Below are 18,545 nucleotides of genomic sequence, written 5' to 3' on the forward strand. Positions count from 1 at the left end.
CCAAGCTGGTGGAGCTATTTGATATAATGAGGGAGGATATTCTTTTCATCATCTATACTGTTGACCAACAAATGTGGATTAGAAAGAGGAATGTGTGTTAGTATGTGTGTATGTGTGCGTGTGTGCTTATGTGAACTACAAAGGATTCTTGTGCTCTTAATTCTTTAACTGAAAACATTCAGAATCATCTCAAAATTATTTTATGCTCTCAAAAAAAATCAGAGAAAAAGCAAGTATTCGTATGTAAATATAGAAGGGAGTTTTAAATAGATCTTGAGACACATTGTCATTTTATTCTCCATCCTAATGAACATGTGGCCTTTTGGTGTAAGTCTGTATCTTCACCATTTTCTTTGAATGTTCTCAAGTAGGTTTCATTATTTCCTTTGTAGAACTGTCCATAAAAACACAAATGAAAGGACAAAAATCAGACATAATAAAGATTGGAGACTTAAAAGTCAAAGAAATAATCAAAGCCTCACATCTAGTTTACAACAATTTCTGGGCTTGAAAAAAAGGTCTTTGGGCCTAACTCATGGAGTTAACACCATTGAACTGGTAGGAGCTGTATTTCTCCTCTCTGCACAGCTAGTTTTTGAAGAACTTCATATTTTCAACAAATTTTTCCTACTTTTAGTAGTGGAGCTGATCAGAAGAAGGTGCATAATGGAAGAGGGGACTGTGGAACATGATCACCACTGAGGTGGGGCGTGCGGAAGTTATGTGGGTGGGCCTTCCTTCCAACAACAGGCTGATTGGTGCTGCTGTTGCTTATAAGGTAGGTGAAGATCAGAAGCCACTCAAAGACAAGCAAGTCTACAGGTCTGGATTCAACCAGTTAGAGCTGTACAAAGATAGAGGCAGGTCGGTAGGCAAAAGTCAGATTAGGAGCTGCCTACTGAGACAAGTAGACCAGTGAGAAGGATCTGGATTGGAGTTGGATACTAATACATACATGGGCAGGTTGTGTGGTCAGAAAATTAGTGTCTATGCTCAAGGAAGCAGAAAAGTTTTGGTGAAGCCACAGTCATGCTTTTCCATGGAATAATAAAAATGTAATAGTGTTTTTGAGAAAACAGTAATGGTAACAAAATTTACTAATAGTGAGAGGTATGGTATATTGGAAGAAGATCCCTAATTCTTCTGTACTCTGAATATCTATATCTTTTACAATGTAAGACCTAGAGTCCATTTGCCATTCTCCTATGTTTTGGCTGGCCTTGTAACTTGTTCTGTTCAATAAAATGCAGCATAAGTGACGGCGTGCTAGTTCCAAGTCTAGGCGCCAAAAACCTTAGCGTGCCTCTCTTCATTCTTGTGAAACTCTGACCAGTCACCATGAGAACAACTGCAGGATGATGAGAAAACCCAGAACCAAGGTGAGCAGCCCCAGCTGAGGCCATTCTAGACCTGTAGTCCCCAGCTGACCTGGCAGCTGACTGCAAACACAAGCTCAGCTGAGCCCAGTCCATATTAATGACCAGCAGGATTATGTGCTAAAAAATAAAAGAAATGGTTGTTTTAAGCTGCGAAGTTGTGTGATTTTTTTAACATGGCAAAAGCTAACTGATGCAGAAATAATTGGTTCCTAGAATTGAGGTGCTGCCATAACAAAAATCTAAAATAAGTGCCATTGGCAGTAAGCACTGAGCAGAGGATGGAAAAATGGCAAACAAACTCTTAGCAAATGCGGAGAAAAAAAAATCAAATTGTTATTGGAGGTTAGGAAAAAAATGGTGATCTGTATTTTTGAGAATAAAATCATTGTCAAAAGTGTTGCCTATAGAAACTTGAAAGATGGCCAGTGTACATAATGAACTTTTGATTTTGGCTAAAGAGACCTCCACAGAATGTTGAAATGTCAGATGGTTGGTCCTAGCTACATATAGGTACAAGAAGAAAGAAATGGTCTAAATAAAGACATGGCCAGCTTGCAAGGAGAATTTTGAGGGAACACAGAGGGGACAGAATTTTCTGGGTGGGAAAATATAATTGTTTCGTATCTTCTGTCTTTCCATCCAGTAAAAATTCTCAAAGTAAAATGAGGCATCAAGAAGAAAAAAAATCAATTCAAGTGCGTAGCTCTGCAATCCTTTGTTAAGAAATCTGAAAGAATTTATATGTTGTCTAGCTCTCTCTCAAACTAAAAAATACAGCTCCTCAGCTTCGTAAGAGTATGGTCTCACAGAAGCCCAATCCCAGAGTAAATAAGTCTGTACAGAAAGGCATGTCTTGAAAACAATCAGGTATGACTTTCTAACAAATGACGTGCACATAAGTTAAACTCATAGTAAGTCCACCATGATTTGGAAGAAACTGAATTTATAAAAATGCCATCAACCTGAATTTTGAAAGAATGATTTTACTTAAATTGCAAAAAGGTCTCTGTGGCTCCAACTTTCTATGATCCAGAGGTCGACTGAGAATGTTTTTCAAAAAGCTAAGGAAGGAAATTAAAAAGAGAGAATGTTCTAGAGAGCAGAGTCAAGATCCAATAAACATGAAGAACAAAGAACTGGGAAACCACCCCCCAAAAGTAGTAACGAATAGTTACTACTCCCAGGTAGGGGAGCCTAACAACATTTTTCTACCTATATTTTAAATTTCCAGTGGACCAGTAACTCTATGTACCTCCCATTTTTTTTCTTTCAGAATGGCAGTATTTATCACCCTATCCCTGTGTTAATATTGTAGGTTGGATGTTTATGGGACATATATTTTTTTAAATTTCATGACTCTCTGGATCAAAAACATTTACATTTGATAGGCTTCCTCTCAACTTTAACTGGATAACTGAATTCTAGAATTCAAGCCTGATGTCATAGTTCCATGAGAATTTTATGAGAAGGAAGAGGATGTTGTGCATGGGCAGAAAGGTGAAAATTGTGGCCAGAGGCAGACGGTGGTAAATTACAAAATTGGCTCATAATCCTTTATTCCTTCTTGTCTCCATGCTCTTTGCAATGTGACTTTGCCACTTTTCTCATTAAGAGATGGATTCTGTTCTCCATTGCCTTCTGTCTGGACTGGTCTTGTAACTTGTTCTGGTTAATAGAAAGAGGTAAATGTGATGACACATCAGAAGCCCAGGCCTCAAGCAAGCTTTCCCACTAGTTCTCTTGGAACCCTTCCCAGCTACCAGGTAAATAAGCCCAGGCTCTTGTGCTGGACAATGAGAGGTCACTGGAACACTGATGAGCCATACCAGCTGAGGCCATTCTAGAAAAGGTAGCTTTAGCCAACCAGGCAGCTGACTGCAGATACATGCCTGCATCCAGATGAGTCCAGAAAAGCAACCGAGGTGAGTCCAGCTGTCATTGCTGGCCCATAAAATCATAAACAAAATAAACAATTGTTATTTTAAGCCAGTTGGTTTTGAGATACTTTGAGATACAATGAAAGCTAACTTTAGGCATGTTTCTTAGCTTTTCTCACCTTCTTTTGTTCACACACACACACACACACACACAAATCATATGAAAGAGTTTCTACCTGTTATGTTCTTAGGATAATAGTGAGTTTATAGTAGATACTCTATAAATATCAGTTGTTATTATCCTCATTAGTGCTTCTGAGGAGGAAGCTCTGAGACATCTTCAATATAATTATGTTATAATTAATTGTGTACCTATTATCTGGACTCCATGCTAGCTAGGCACTTCTTATATAACACCCATAATCATCACAACAAAATTCTGAATAATTATTTTATTTCCTTTCTACAGATGAGAAAACCAAGTAATGCAAATGTTGAGTAACTGCATCTATGTATATAAACAAGTAGCCAAACCAGGGTTTGAAAAACTTCCTAAATTTTTCCATTGCACTATGTCCTCGGAGGTACAGAAAATAATGTTCTCAATTCTTCACTTACCTATAGAATTATTATTCATCCATTCCTTTGCCATGGCCTTACATGGTTGGTGACACGTACTTCTCTGTCCCTAGACTTTGGCATTGGCAATATGACTAGCTTTAGCCAATGGCATATTAACAGGTGTGACATGAGTAGAGGCTTGAAATATGGTTAAGCACTTATGCTTTTCATCTTGTGCTTCTATTAAAGCCATGAGAAAAACGAACCCCAGGTAGCTGCTACCCCTCCAGTTGGGAACTCTAAATGAGACAAATGGAACAGAGCTGCTTCTAACAGATGCAAAATAATTATAGCCACTTCACAGGTGCCAGGGTGAGACAGAAATGCTTAGTATTGTTTGCCACAGAGATATTTGTGGCTGTGTGTTACATAGCAATATCTGACTGATTCAGCTCTTTAGAGCCTTCAAATGTTGAATAATATAGCAAAAGCAAAACATTTCATAGAATAAAACATGCTATAATTTGGTGGAGGTAGACAGGAGATAAGTGAATTTCAACCAGAAGAGGGAAAGATAGCTCTTTCATATGTGGGATAAAATTGTGGCCTCAAATTGGAGTTATTCTGCTTGGGAAATTTATGGGAAGAGATCTTCTATAAAGAGTACATCTCCTAAATTTGAGTGATAAAATATGCTTGTGCAGGGACAGGTTGACTAGGCAGGTCCGAGGAGTCTAAACCTTGCCCATTCCAAAGAAAGGATGGGACCCTGAACGGCTCCTAGAAGCCTCTAAGCCTTTAGAATATGGTACCTCATAAGAGTGTCTTTGTTCACCTGGAGCCTTGGGCCATGTGAGGCAGTTTATGCTAACAATGCAAGTTATGGTTGGGGACTTGGGCCACATGATATCAGTTTGACCTCTGGAGGGGCTGAAGGCTGAGAAACTAAGGTCAGCCTCATGTGCATGCCATGCCTATTTGACCAACCTCCAATAAAATCCTGGACATCAAGTCTCAGATGAGCTTACCTTGTTGACAACACCCCATTTGTGTTGTTACAGATTGTTGCTGGAAAAATTAGGTGATGTCTGTGGGACTCTACTAGGAGAGGACAACAATTAATAGAAGCTTGAACTTAGCCTTTCCTGGATTCTGCTCTATTAGCCTTGCACCTTTGCTGATTTTAGTCTGTGCTTTCACTATAATCAGCCATAACCATTAGTGAAACAGATTTTCTGAGTTCTTTGAGTTCTAGCAAATCATTGAACCTGAGGGTTAACTTAGGGATCCCTTTCAACAAGGGTATTGGCCTCACACATTCCTGAAACTCAGTAATACTTCCGCTGTGCAGAAGCTTTTTAGTTTAATTAAGTCCCATCTATCTTTGTTTTTGTTGCATTTGCTTTTAGTTTCCTGGTCATGAAGTCTTTGCCTAAGCCAATGTCTAGAAGGGTTTTTCCAATGTTATCTTCTAGAATTTTTATGGTTTCAGGTCTGAGATTTAAGTCTTGGATCCATCTTGAGTGGATTTTTGTATAGGGTAAGAGATGATAATCCAGGTTCATTCTTTTACATGTGGCTTGACAGTTATTCCAGCACCGTTTATTGAATAGGGTGTCCTTTCCCAACTTTTTGTTTGCTTTGTTGAAGATCAGTTGACTGTAAGTATTTGGCTTTATTTCTGGGCTCTCTATTTTGTTCCATTGGTCTATATGCCTATTTTTATACCAGTCCCATGCTGTTTTGGTGACTATGGCTTTATAGTATAGTTTCAAGTCAGGTGACACAATGCCTCCAGATTTGTTCTTTTTGCTTAGTCTTGCTTTGGGTATGCAGGCTCTTTTTTGGTTCCATATGAATTTTAGGATTTTTTTCTAGTTCTGTGAAGAATGACGGTGGTATTTGGCTGGGAATTGCAGCAAGTGTATTACTGTCTAGATATGGTTACTATATCCCTGGTGAAGTGGTAATCAGCATCCTAGGGAACCTCTCTAAGTATCTAAAACTGTATTGTTAGTCACGTATTCCTTTTCTCAGATAATATAGTATTTTAAAATATTGATTCTGAGGAAAGCATACTTCTGGATTAGATCAAGACTATCATGGGGTTGGACGGGCTTCTGGTATTTCCAACATCTGATTCTCCAAGTGACTGCTGCAGACTCTGAGCAGTCTGAATTGAGTGAAGCTATTGCTTTATTCTCTAAAATAAGAGCAGTATTTGAATAGCATTTGAATTGTAAAGACTTTATCATTCACTGTTTTGATCAATTCATTATTGATAGCTAGGATAATTCAATGAAGACAAAACTGAGTCACAGAGTCCATATATGTCTTGGAAGGAGAATGGGGAAGATAACTTTTCTTTTTGGAAAAAAATCTAAAGTCTCTGGACCAAAAGCTGCCTCAAATTAAGGCTCACAAGTTGGAAATGAAAGATTTTGGGCTCAAAATTGTCTATTTTTCTGGAAGGTAGAAGAGTGAAGAGCAAGGTTCTCAAATTTCTGATGGCATAAATGGTTTCTAGCATATAATTGTACACATATAAAAACTATCAAAATAACTGAAAAGAATACTGTGACAAAAGCCACATGTGGTCTGTAAAGCCTAAAAATTTACTCTCTGGTCCTTTTACTAAAGAACTTGTCGTAACAAGTAAGAACACTGCTTATCTTTGCCAAAGGTGGCCTATGTAATGACTACAATTTAGCATGTGGGAGTTTCTAGGGCTATAATGTTCTCCTTCTTAATGTGAGAGCTAGTTACACTAGTATTCCCAGCAGAAAAAAAATTCATCCATATGTATGCCTATGATGTGTGCTTTGTATCCATGCATTTCATTTCAACACAAAATTTATATTTATGTATGTATGCAAATGTGTGTGTATTGTGTATGTGTATTAACCACTTGCACCACTACTTTATTCTTTTTTTTTTTTTTTTTTATGAGATGGAGTCTCGCTCGGTTGCCAGGCTGGAGTGCAGTGGCGCAATTTTGGCTCACTGCAACCCCTGTCACCCAGGTTCAAGCAATTCTACGGCCTCAGCCTCCCAAGTAGCTGAGACTACGGGCGTATGCCACCACATCCAGCTAATTTTTGTATTTCTAGCAGAGACAGGGTTTCACCACGTTGGCCAGGATGGTCTCAATCTCTTGACCTCATGATCCGTCTGCCTTGGCCTCCCAAAGTGCTGGGAATACAAGTGTGAGCCACCGCACCCAGCCCACCACTACTTTATTCTAAGCCACATGTATCTTTCACTTGAATTATTACAATGGCTTTCTGCAGATTCTTGCCTTCTTAGAGTTGATTCTCCATACAGCAGTCAGATACTTAATAAATCTGGTCAAAAAGCCTTATGGGGCTTCTCAGCTCTTTCCAGGTAAATTCTAATGAGCTTGCTATGACCCACAAGACTCTATATGATCTAGCTCCCCTCTCTTCCTCTGACCTCTTCTGTTATACTTCCTCTGGCTCATTTTAATGCAGCCTCAAGGTCCTCCTTATTTATCCTAAGCACCAGGCAGAGTGTGCTTATGTATCAAGGTCTTTATACCTGGTAGTCTCTTCCCCTAGATATTTTCATGGCTCACCCCCAGTTTATTTTGTTCTCTATTCAAATGGCACTGTATCAGAGAATAAATTGGGAGAATGTTAGTCCCCTGCACAATTCTATTTCCCTTTATCCTGCTTAATTTGTATTAATAGAACTTATTTCTGCCAGGCATAATGCATATATATTTCCAGTTACCGTCTGTCCTGTCCATTAGAATGAAAGCTGCATGATATTCATGACTTTATCAATTTTGTTCATGACTCACCTCAATACCTTCAATAGTACTTGACATATTTATTAAATAAATAATAAAATATTCACTTAATAAAGTATGAATTTGGATGTGGTCATTGAGTGAGGATCCCTATAGACAGTAAGTCTGAAGGTCATATTTATTATTTTGTAAACTAGTCAGATATCCTGCCTCTCTATGGGACATGGGTCCTTTCTACAGAGGTATGTGGTTTCTAGAGAACAGAAACCCTGATTCAAACATTGCCTCTGCCAATTCTTAGCTGGGTGGATCATGTTAAGTTTCAGTTTCCTAACTATAAATTGGAGATAAACATAGTTATTTTATGATATGGCTGGAAGAATCATATGGCAAATCCATATAAATCACTTGGTACAGATTTGGCATGTAAGTACTCAATAAATATTAACTGTTTTATTATTACCATTATTAGGATTCTAGTAACCACAGGTATTTGTGAATTCCTGTACTCACAGTATGTGGGAGAGACAGTGGAAGTTCTTTATACTCAGAGCTGGATAACTGGAATATGTATTGACTGATAAATATATTTCAGATGAAAGAAAATGAGGCAGAAAATACTGGTTTACACATTTGTATTTCAGGTTAAGCTAAACTGAGGTCAATTCTGAAGAAGAGGTGGGATAGAAGAGAGATGAAGGAAAATAATTAGCAGAGATCTAAGGATATTTGGGGAGAGAAATGAAATACAAAATAAGTAGGTTGGCCAGGAAAAACAAACTTCAGCTAACAAAAGCAAGAAGACATTAATAGCAGCATCATCAGAAAGTTGTCACCAACTAACCAGCAAGACCAGATTGGAGTGAAAGAAAGTAAAAAGAGGAGAGGGCTTTTCATGCTTGTGACCAAATTTTCTAGGTAGTAGATTCTATTATAATCTTAGTGCAAACCATTCTTCATGAAAATTTATTGACAACTTACTGTGCAGAAATTGGGTTGAATAAAAATTCCATATGGATATGCATATACCATATGTAGAATTCATAAATTTATTAGCAATTTACCTTAATTGTTTCAGGGTGGTACAAAATTAATACATCAATGAACACATTTTCTAAAATAATATCATATTTGTCTAAACATTTCAAAACTTCTGTCTTTCTGAAACTTGTTAACATTTCAGGATAAAATTAGTGTTGAGAAAATTAAAGGGAAGAAAATCTTATTTTCCATAAACCCAGGAAGAAAAATAATGATAGTAAAAGTTAAAATGTGAATTCAGTGTATGAGGTGCCTAATAAAGCTTACTTTAAGAAATTCAGAGATAAGTTTATGATTTTTGCTTCCATATAATATATTCTACTTACATAGTAAAAAAAAACTCTTTAAATTAAAAATTTCTGTATAAAGAGAGATTATTTCAGCATCATAAATGCTGAATTTCCCAATTGTCCTTCACTTATTGAATAATTTTCAATAAAAAGGGCCAATTACCTAATACAGAACTTGCTTTCTTCTCAAAGTAATTTTCCATCTTATTAGTTTTATATCACAACTGATGCAGAACATGCTTCAAAAACTACATATCATTTCCCAGTATAGTTTATAAAAATGCAAACTAATAGAGATTCTTCAAATCTTGATTAATTTATGACTTATTTGAAAAAGTGGAATGTATTTTCCAGTTAAACTACAGACTATGTTCTACACAAACTCCCTGCAAATCTGGGTTGATTTGACAAAAAAAAAAAAGACAAAAAAACATTGCAATGCTCTCTTCTGAAATAAAATGTGCATCTGAAGCTTGTGAATGCATCCATAAAAATTTAAGGATCTATCCAACATAACATCAAGTACACAAACTATTGCTTCAGTTTTCAAACTCAGTTAGTGACTAACAGTTAATCACTAACATGTAGCACATGTGACCCTGTGTAAGCCATAGTCTGATCTCACCTATGTTTTTTTATATTCTGAACATGAAGCAAATTTGACATTTATTCCATAACTCACTATTGAGAGTATAACACACACTCACATCCACACACAGGTATACATATACTTAGCTAATTTTATTAAGGAATATCTCTGGGAAAAGATCCATTTTATACAAAGCTAAAGATCAAAAACCACCCTGTCAGTTGCAAAAAAGCTTAGCAGCTTTCAGTTCATCTGGATTCATCACCACTGCCTTCCATCAAAAAACCCTTTGCCCAGATAAACATTTTCAAAACACAAACAGCAGATTCATCACACAAAACATTATTCGTCTCAAAGTACATCTGAAAGAAAATCTCCGGCACAGTCAAGGCTTGTGACTCCGGAATAACTGGACAACTGATAGTCAGGGTTAGTGAGCAAAAAGTTTTACGATTCCTGCATTTTTATGTGAAGTTTTCGTATCTATCACACTAATACATTGTAAAGAAAACCGGAAAAACGTGCCACATGAGTTTGCCTTGATGTTTTCAAATGCTACAAAAGAATATTTTAATAAAGAGTTGAACACTGATCCATTTTTGTCAATTTGTACATTCTCTGCTAGAGCTAAATCTAGCATTAATTCACTGGACCTGTTTTTTATGAAGGTTAAAAACTTGTTTCAATTGTACAAAATACAATAGTTATTTACTGAGCCCCTCAAAGTGCATTTCCCTTTATGGGGCATTATGGGGCTTATATGGCATTATTTAAACACCATCATTAGTTTTCTAATTGCTTTCTTGAGTATTTGGCCTTATTTATACATACAAGACAGAAGAAAATTTATATATTAGCCTATCTGAATTAGATCAGGCTACAGGAAAATTCGAGAGGCATTAATTAGTTGCCAACAACTAACAGAGATAGTAGGCCTGTTTATATTGTATCCATTGTTATTAAAATTTAGATATTACTCTAGTTCCTAACACAGCCCTATTCCAACTCTTAGGCAAATGAGTTTCATTACACTTGATTTAACAAAGACAGAGTATGCTCACTTGTTTTGTTATTGTTGTAGGTGAACCTGACATGATATCTGAAAAGATTTAGCCAGTTATGAAGATGATCAAAAATCTCAGATGAAAATGTCATGCCTTATCTACATTAGTCATCACATACTCTTACAGACTTACTGGGGAGCAGGGAATATTCTGTTTACCCCAGCTGGGGTTTAATGTATGGAAAGAGAACTTCATCTCTACTGCCCATCACTAACCAATCAGGTGTTCTCATGTATTCCACCCCATCTGTGAATGGATTATGGCCTGTTCTAGAACAGTAGGAACACCTATGAGCAAAAATGGTGTGCCTTCACACTGATCTTTACTTTCTACCTGATCAGTTGCAGTTTTATCATGTCAAATTCAAAACCAATAGTCATTCTTGCCATCGATCTTTAACAAGTTATGTGTTTCATAAATCATTAATTGAATCTAGAGAGTTTTACCTTATAAAAAGTGTCACAGAGGAGAACATCACATACCGGGGCCTGTCGAGGGGTGGGGGCCTGGGGGAGGGATAGCATTAGGAGAAATACCTAATGTAGATGACGGGTTAATGGGTGCAGCAAACCACCATGGCACATGTATACCTATGTAACAAACCTTCACATTCTGCCCATTTACCACAGAACTTAAAGTATAATAAAAAAGAAATTTTTCAAAAAAGGGCACAGATTGCCCAGAAACCCAAATCTTCACTCTGAATTTGAAGATATATGGGCACCATGTTAGACATGGTCCATCAAGAAAAGAAATGCTTAAGTTTGAGGAAGCGAGTCCAGATTCTAAGATATAACCACAAGTGGGAAAGCGGGGAAAATGAAAGATTTTGCTAATTCTTAATAACCCTGAGGTTATTGATTATATCATTTTCTCTTTAGAGTAGTCAAAATTCTAAACCAAATTCATGTCTAGCATTTGATGAGCTCCCTTTTCTTCTCTGTAGGTGTAGTCTATTTGTGCAAAAACTACAGCTGATGCTCTATCTCCCTGGGAAAGCTTCACTCTAATCTGGCTAAAATTTAAATGAGGAAAGATAACAAGATTGCTGAAGACTAACATTATTATTCTCAATTTATTTCCTTTCTGCAGACACCACTGGCAAAGCCATTGAAAAGAATCACACTCCTAAACCAGTAGCAGCTTTTGTCCTCTTCTCAGATTGTATACATGCAGGAAAAAAGTGTTTCTAACACAGACTTCTATATTCCAGCATAAAGATGTATTAGGCGCATTTATACTTTTACATGGAAGCCTGTTTCAACATGAACAGGCCCAGGCAAGTGTCTTTGTGATCAATCAAGAGTGAAAGTTAGCTATACTTAAAAAAAAAAGTTTTAAAAAATATCAAAATAATTAGAAAAGAGTTTCAACTAATAACATACTTACTATTTGTATTCCATTTTGACAGTACCATGTTAGATCAATGACTTCATTTATCACAATATATTCCATGCTACAGTTACCTCTCGGGAAAATGACATTGATAGAGTCAACTTTCTTGAGAATTAAGCTTCTGTAACTTTTATTTAAAGGTGTCTCAAGCTTTTGCTTCTTAGTATTTTATGATATGTCTTTAGTTTTCTTAATTTCACTTTGTCAAAATATTACATTTGTCATTATTCATACTGAAAGACAGGGTATTTTGAAGATAAAAATCTACCAAGGATCATCTACCATTTGCTTTTGATATAAAAGATTTATAAGACCATTTAGACCACAAAAACAAATCTTCCTAAGGACATATCTATACATCAGCAAATATTAAAAATTACAATCCTAGGAAATTAAAAACAATTTAGAAAGGTCCTTAGTTGAACAGAAATTAGCTACAACCAAAATAATGATTAATATTATAACCATAATCATAGAAAATAACAGTTGATTGCCACTTTCAAGAATAAAAGCAAATTCTGTGAATATAGAACTAAAATACTAAAAATAAACAAACAAGCTTGGGAGATATTAGTCATGCAAAATCCAACCCTAGATATTTGATGGCAATTATCTAAATTTTTTACCTTACAATTGAGATGGTATTTCACTGGCAAAGCTTAAACCAAGTAATATTCACAAAAATGGAAGAAATTCATAACTAAAGAAAGTCATTAAGCAAAACAGAAAAAATATTTCAGTATCAAATTTTAAAGTTAAAAAAAATTTTTTTTTGTAAAAAATGATGGATAAAAACAAAGCAAATTGATGGTATGAATTAACTAATACTAATGAACATTCTTCTCTTAAATTTCCATCAGATACGTTCTTATTTTGAAGAAATACCAAGGCAATTTAAGATAGGGGTATTATCAAATATTCCATATGTGAAGCAAAGCTATTCATTGCAGTACACTATGTCAATATTCTAACCATCAGAGAAGACATAAAATTTATAAAAGTCTTCTGTAGCACCCAAATCACAACAAATGGAACTGCTAAACGTATCAGGTTTACAACATGTCATAACCTCAGCGTTCATTCCCGCTTTCTCTCTTGGCATAGGAAGCTAGCTGGCTCATAACCCATGCTTTTCACAACCACAAGTTCTTTATCCCTATATATAACCAAATCCTCAAGAGAACAGCAGACAGAGGGAGAAGACAATTTATTTAGAGAACTATTATGTGAGGAAGAAAACAAGCTGCCATTTCCAATTGGAAGCATAATTAGGAAGACAATAGCCTCCTGACTGATGCTCTTTGTTCCCTTTGGATATTTATGTAGGCCAGTAATTGGAGTGTATTTTCCTGTTCAATTTCACATTGTCTAGAAAAGGGTTTCTCATGATCCATGACTTTCTAGTTAGATTCAGAAGAAAACATCTTGCAGCTACTGCCCTATTGCCATGGCCACACATCACTGCCTTCTAGACATGGTCAGTTGCTGAAACTCTTATTTTTAATTCTGTCAAACAGATAATAGGATTTTAAGAAGGAAAAGGTTGTTCCATGGGACTTGGGTGATTGAAGGCTTTCTATCCATTATTGAAAAACACTGGGAAAGTTAACCACCCTTTTTTGCTGAAAAATTAACATATATAATTGATGTAAATATATGTCTATAGATATATTAAAGCATTCAGTCAATAACAACATCAAATGAAAGTTAGGACTGAGGCCCATTACAGTTCCGAAAAGATGCTTTTAGGAGTGGAGGGAGACAAGCAGAGGAAAGTCACTTTTTTTTCTCATTTATTGCATATGCACTTTCTGGCTACTCAGGTGGGAAAAAAATCCCATTGATTCTCATTACATTGCCCTGAGGACAAGCAGTGGGGCAAGGAGGCTTATATACTTGTTATTTACTATTAAGTAATTACTAAGCCATCCATCTCTGATCCCAAACACCCCATATGCATATTCAGAATAAAATTAACAAAGATGAATATTAAAAATCCAACATATTTATTGAGCAACTACTGTGTCTGACATATTGATTAACTTTACAACAAACTTAGAGTCATTATATCCCCACTCTTCATAAGCTGAAATTAGAATTCAAAACTTAAATAACACCGTATTAAAAACTCAGACTGACCCTTTCATTTGTCTCCTTTTTTATTTTGCTATGATATACCTCTCCCAGGGAAGTTGGTGACTTAATCCTAGTTATACCCTGATTTTGGACAAATTTTACAAGAAAAATAAGACTTCTACTTCTCTATGTCCACATGCATCTGGAACAGTGCTAGGCCTATGCTTACAAATTGATTGGTTCAGGTCACTGCCATGAGCTCCAGGACAGAAAATTGCCAGTAAGTAGTACTTCCAAATACTTTACAGGTAGATCACCACCATGGTGATTTTTAACCCTTCATGACCCATAAATCTGGACTTTGGTAGAACCTATATGCTATCTAATAAAACCTTGATACAATCAGAAATCTATTAAACCAATTCTATGTCCTTCTCTTTTCTAAGCTGCATTAAATGTCAAGATCATTTTCTAACTTTTACTCTTCATGTATTTGAAAGCTTTGGACTTTAAACTTGGTAAATATATTTATTTTCATAGTTAATATTGACTATATTATTCAGAATGGGATATATTAAGCTGCAATCATAAGCAACACCCAAATCTCAGTTGCCTAATACAGTAAAATATGTTTTTCTTTCTGTACATTGTATGCTCATCAGAGCCTAAGTCAGGCTCTGTTACTCATCATCCCCATTCTAAAGCCCAGGTTCATAGAGCAGCTTGTATGTATAGCATTGCCAGAATCCATGGGACAGAGAGAGAATGGCACATCTTGCACTGGTTTTTGGAGCTCACAGACAGATATGGCACACATCATCTCCACTCACATTCCATTGTTTAAAACAAGTCACATGGCCACACCTACTTATAAGCATGGAAGGAATGCAATCCCACCATTTGTTCAAGTGGACCAGAAATATTTGATAACAAACTCTAATGACAAAATACCTGGTTTTTGGCTACCAAATATTGGGTTTACTCTTCTTAATGCAGGCAAATACACTCAACCTCCCCAAAGGAAACAACCCAAGTGGTCAAAGTTTCAAACTCAATGTCCAAGATCTCTACATGATGCCTGATGTTGCTTTATCAAGTCCAAATATAGCTCATTTTGATCACTGTGAAGTAAAAAGGCAAGTCCTCTACCTTATTTTCTATATTGTATTCATAACCTTAACCTTTTAATCTGGTCTTTATGTTATAGGATATGAGAGAGAGAGAGATTTGACTGGGCTAAGAAAGAAATGAACATGATTTAGAGACGGAAATGGTGACATATGGGCCTTTGTAGCCTCCCATGTTCCACAGAAGGTGAGCATGGCTCTGGTCAGATGAGGAATATGTGTATATATGTGTCATATTAAAATCCTGATTTGTTGGTGGTAGAAGTAGGCGGAAGTTTAAATGTGGATAAAAGAGTGTCAAGGGATGCTGAGATGAAATACGAGTGGACTGTGCTGGATTAACTGTTGTCAGGTTAACGTCATTGCCACTCCCATTGGTGGTCTTCTCTGCATTGCAGAAGAGAAGACTAGAACCACATTCTCCAGAATCCTTTTCCCTGTGTGGTTTCCTGTACAGTTAGTTCCATCACTGACAGTCACTTCTGTGATCTTCAGAAAGTAAAAGGGAAGAAAATGATGATATTCACTGGAGGCAGATTCACCCAGACACGTGAGTATATATCAGATGTGAAGTTTCAAGGAAATTCAGGGTGAACTTCTGCAAAATATTTACTTAGGTGCTATAGGCAGCTTTAGCTGATACAGCTTCTTGGGAACCACTCATCTCAGTGCAGTTGGCTACAGTAGTCATTTGGAACTTCCTAGAAGCACTTGAGTTCTGTGGCAGCTCCCAAGAAAGCTCTTGAGATCCACCACTTCCATCCTGCAGGCTGAGAGTTAGTGACAGCTTCTCACCTTTCACTCCGCTCATTTCCCACAACTGTGAATGCCTCTCATTCCATGTATTACCATAGACACGTAGAGCAGCTTCTATTTTTTTTTAAACCAAGCACTGACTGAAACTTGAGTAAGAAGGAATATCATAGGGAAGTTACTCGACATTAACCACAGATTACATTTTGTTGGTTTTCAAAAAAATAGATTTAAAAAATTTTATTTGGCTATCTTTAAGAAGACTTACTAGTAATATAATAATGAAAAGGCAAATATCTATTTCTGTTCCTATTGTTATTAAATTTTCAAAATGCAGTCATTAATACTATTGCATTGTAAGAAAAAAAATTTTTAAGAATCCTAAAAGTTTTCATTGACTCTTCAAGTATAAACTCACAAGAAAGAACTATGTAATACCAATTTTGTACTGTTTTTAATTCTAGTTCATTTGAAACTCTACCAGAAATAATATATGCTTTGAAAAATAACGACTTGAATGTTAATATTTTCGATTTCACATTAAAAGAAATAAAATCTGCAAGAAATGACACAAAATTCTACCTATAAGCATAAGGAATCATAGATGAGAGACATGAAGAGTTTCAAATTATCCAGTTTGTTTGTTTTTTTTAATAAATGACATGTCTGAAAATATAACAAGTATCTCCCACCCCTAACAGACTATCACATCCCTATTTAGCTTCTTATTTGTCTCTGTCAGGCTGATCCATGGGTTTAGTACCCAAGTCATCACAATGAGACTTGGCATTGATCACTGAAATTTATGATACTTTGAAAGATCGTACCTGATTAATAGCACAGCCACAATTTATGTATTCTCCTAGCCACGTTCATTCAGTCAGTGCTGGCAGGATGTTGAAATTGTGGGAAGAATTTTAAATAAATTGGAGATTGGCAAGAATCCTGGGGTCTCTATCCCTTTATGATTAAACGACCTCTTTATTTCTTCAGGTAGTATCAAAGGTTTTTTGAGGCACATTTTGCCCAAAAGATGGCTTCTTTGTGGCAGCATATTTGCTTACTCCTGTAGCCTCAAAGTTAACTTTAAAAATTTTAAGAAGTTATTAAACTCCGAAAAATGTTAAAACCTTGGCACTGTTTCACAGGCTAAGTCTTATCCAGCAATCCCATCCATTGTCTCTTCTTGTCCTTATTGGGCTCTAACTATACTAATAGATTGAGGATGCTGAGCCTCAGTTTCCTCATGTGCAACACAGGAGTAATTACAGTGCGTCTTTCAGAGAGTTACTGTGAGATTAAATGAGATAGTCATGTGAACTACTTGGCCCAGTGCTGGGGATCAAGTAGTTATCAAATGCTATGTATTAATTTCCTCAAATAGTATCCTATAATATAAGGAACAAATGAAGATTAAGTAGAATAATTCAAGTACAGTAATCAAAGGTCATATAACTGTTTTCTAACTCCATCTCAATGCTAGATTTTTTTTTTTTAGGTTCTAACTTTAGAATCCATATTATATTCATGGTTTTCTTATTGCATCAGCAACTTTGGCATTAAGTGATACCATGCACAACTCTCCCAGGTGGTCTTTTTTTCCCTCCCAACCTAACTTCTGACTAAGCTTTGCTCAGTCTGTAAACATAAGGAGAGCATCCAGGGTGGTATGGCCCTAGGCAAATGAATGCAAAAACAAAACATCTAATGGGAAACAAAGTAAAAATCAATTAAGTGAACATGAACAAAATTCTTGGAAACAATGTCCACATTCCTTTAGATTCCTTTTTATCAATATTGGTTCCCTCATTTACGTGTGTCTAGTTGGTTTCCCTCCCTTAAATCACTTCTCCCAGCAGTTGTTAGACCTCCCAGGTATCTCACATATGGGAAATTTGAGGTCTGTGCCCACTTGTCCTCTCTGCTCCATTCCACAAAATATGAGCTCACCCTCCACAGCTGTCAGTAGCTTTTGAAGTTCTCTTCATGTATCCTGTCATGCTATTAAATCATTTTTTCCATGTAATTTTCCTTACATAAACTATATTGTTTGGCCTGTAAAACTGCCAAAACCTCAAAGGAATGTCTAACAAATTTTAATGATCCTTAATTTTATCACATAGACACTTCTCCAGGTCCTTCTAAGGCTTACCAACCTAAAAATTAAGGTAAGAATTTACACCTGCTACTGTATCTAGCTTCCACACCTGGCATATTTACTTAAGGTATTCTTTTTTTCAAATCAGAGATCTGTATTTTCCACAAATAATTTGTGAACCTGTTATCTGACTATTTTTGATGGTAGAAAATGAGTTACTGGACACTGCACATAAAACATCTTACAGTTAAAAGGGAAACAGGTGATAACTTCAGGTGGCATTTACATGGACAATATGGGCAATTAAAAGCAAAACATTTCTGATTCATGACTTATTTTAATCATCTTGGCAAAGGGCTAAAAAATGTAAACTGGAGATCTGACATGACCTAAGAGGTTTTCTAGACCAGAATGCTAGGGAATAGTTAATACCCCATAAACCTACGTAAAACTACTCTCCTTTTTCTAAAAAGTATATGTGTGTTCTAATTAAATAGTATTCTTTAACTCATGTAAACAAAGA

At 36.1% G+C, this 18,545-nt stretch overlaps 1 long non-coding RNA gene across 2 annotated transcripts; it reads left to right on the top strand.

Annotated features, from left to right (window-relative positions):
- Nucleotides 1-2,847: 2,847 nt before the first annotated feature.
- On the top strand, nucleotides 2,848-15,313 carry LOC129471972 (uncharacterized). Of its 2 annotated transcripts, XR_010118766.1 has the most exons (4): nucleotides 2,848-2,905; nucleotides 2,992-3,142; nucleotides 14,156-14,324; nucleotides 15,252-15,313. It is a non-coding gene; the product is annotated as an uncharacterized lncRNA (long non-coding RNA). The 2 variants fall into 2 exon arrangements; XR_008653819.2 differs by lacking the exon at nucleotides 2,848-2,905 and having other exon boundaries at nucleotides 2,961-3,142.
- The last annotated feature ends 3,232 nt before the right edge of the window (nucleotides 15,314-18,545 follow it).

The sequence above is a fragment of the Symphalangus syndactylus genome, chromosome 22 (assembly GCF_028878055.3).
Source record: "Symphalangus syndactylus isolate Jambi chromosome 22, NHGRI_mSymSyn1-v2.1_pri, whole genome shotgun sequence".
NCBI lineage: Eukaryota > Metazoa > Chordata > Mammalia > Primates > Hylobatidae > Symphalangus > Symphalangus syndactylus.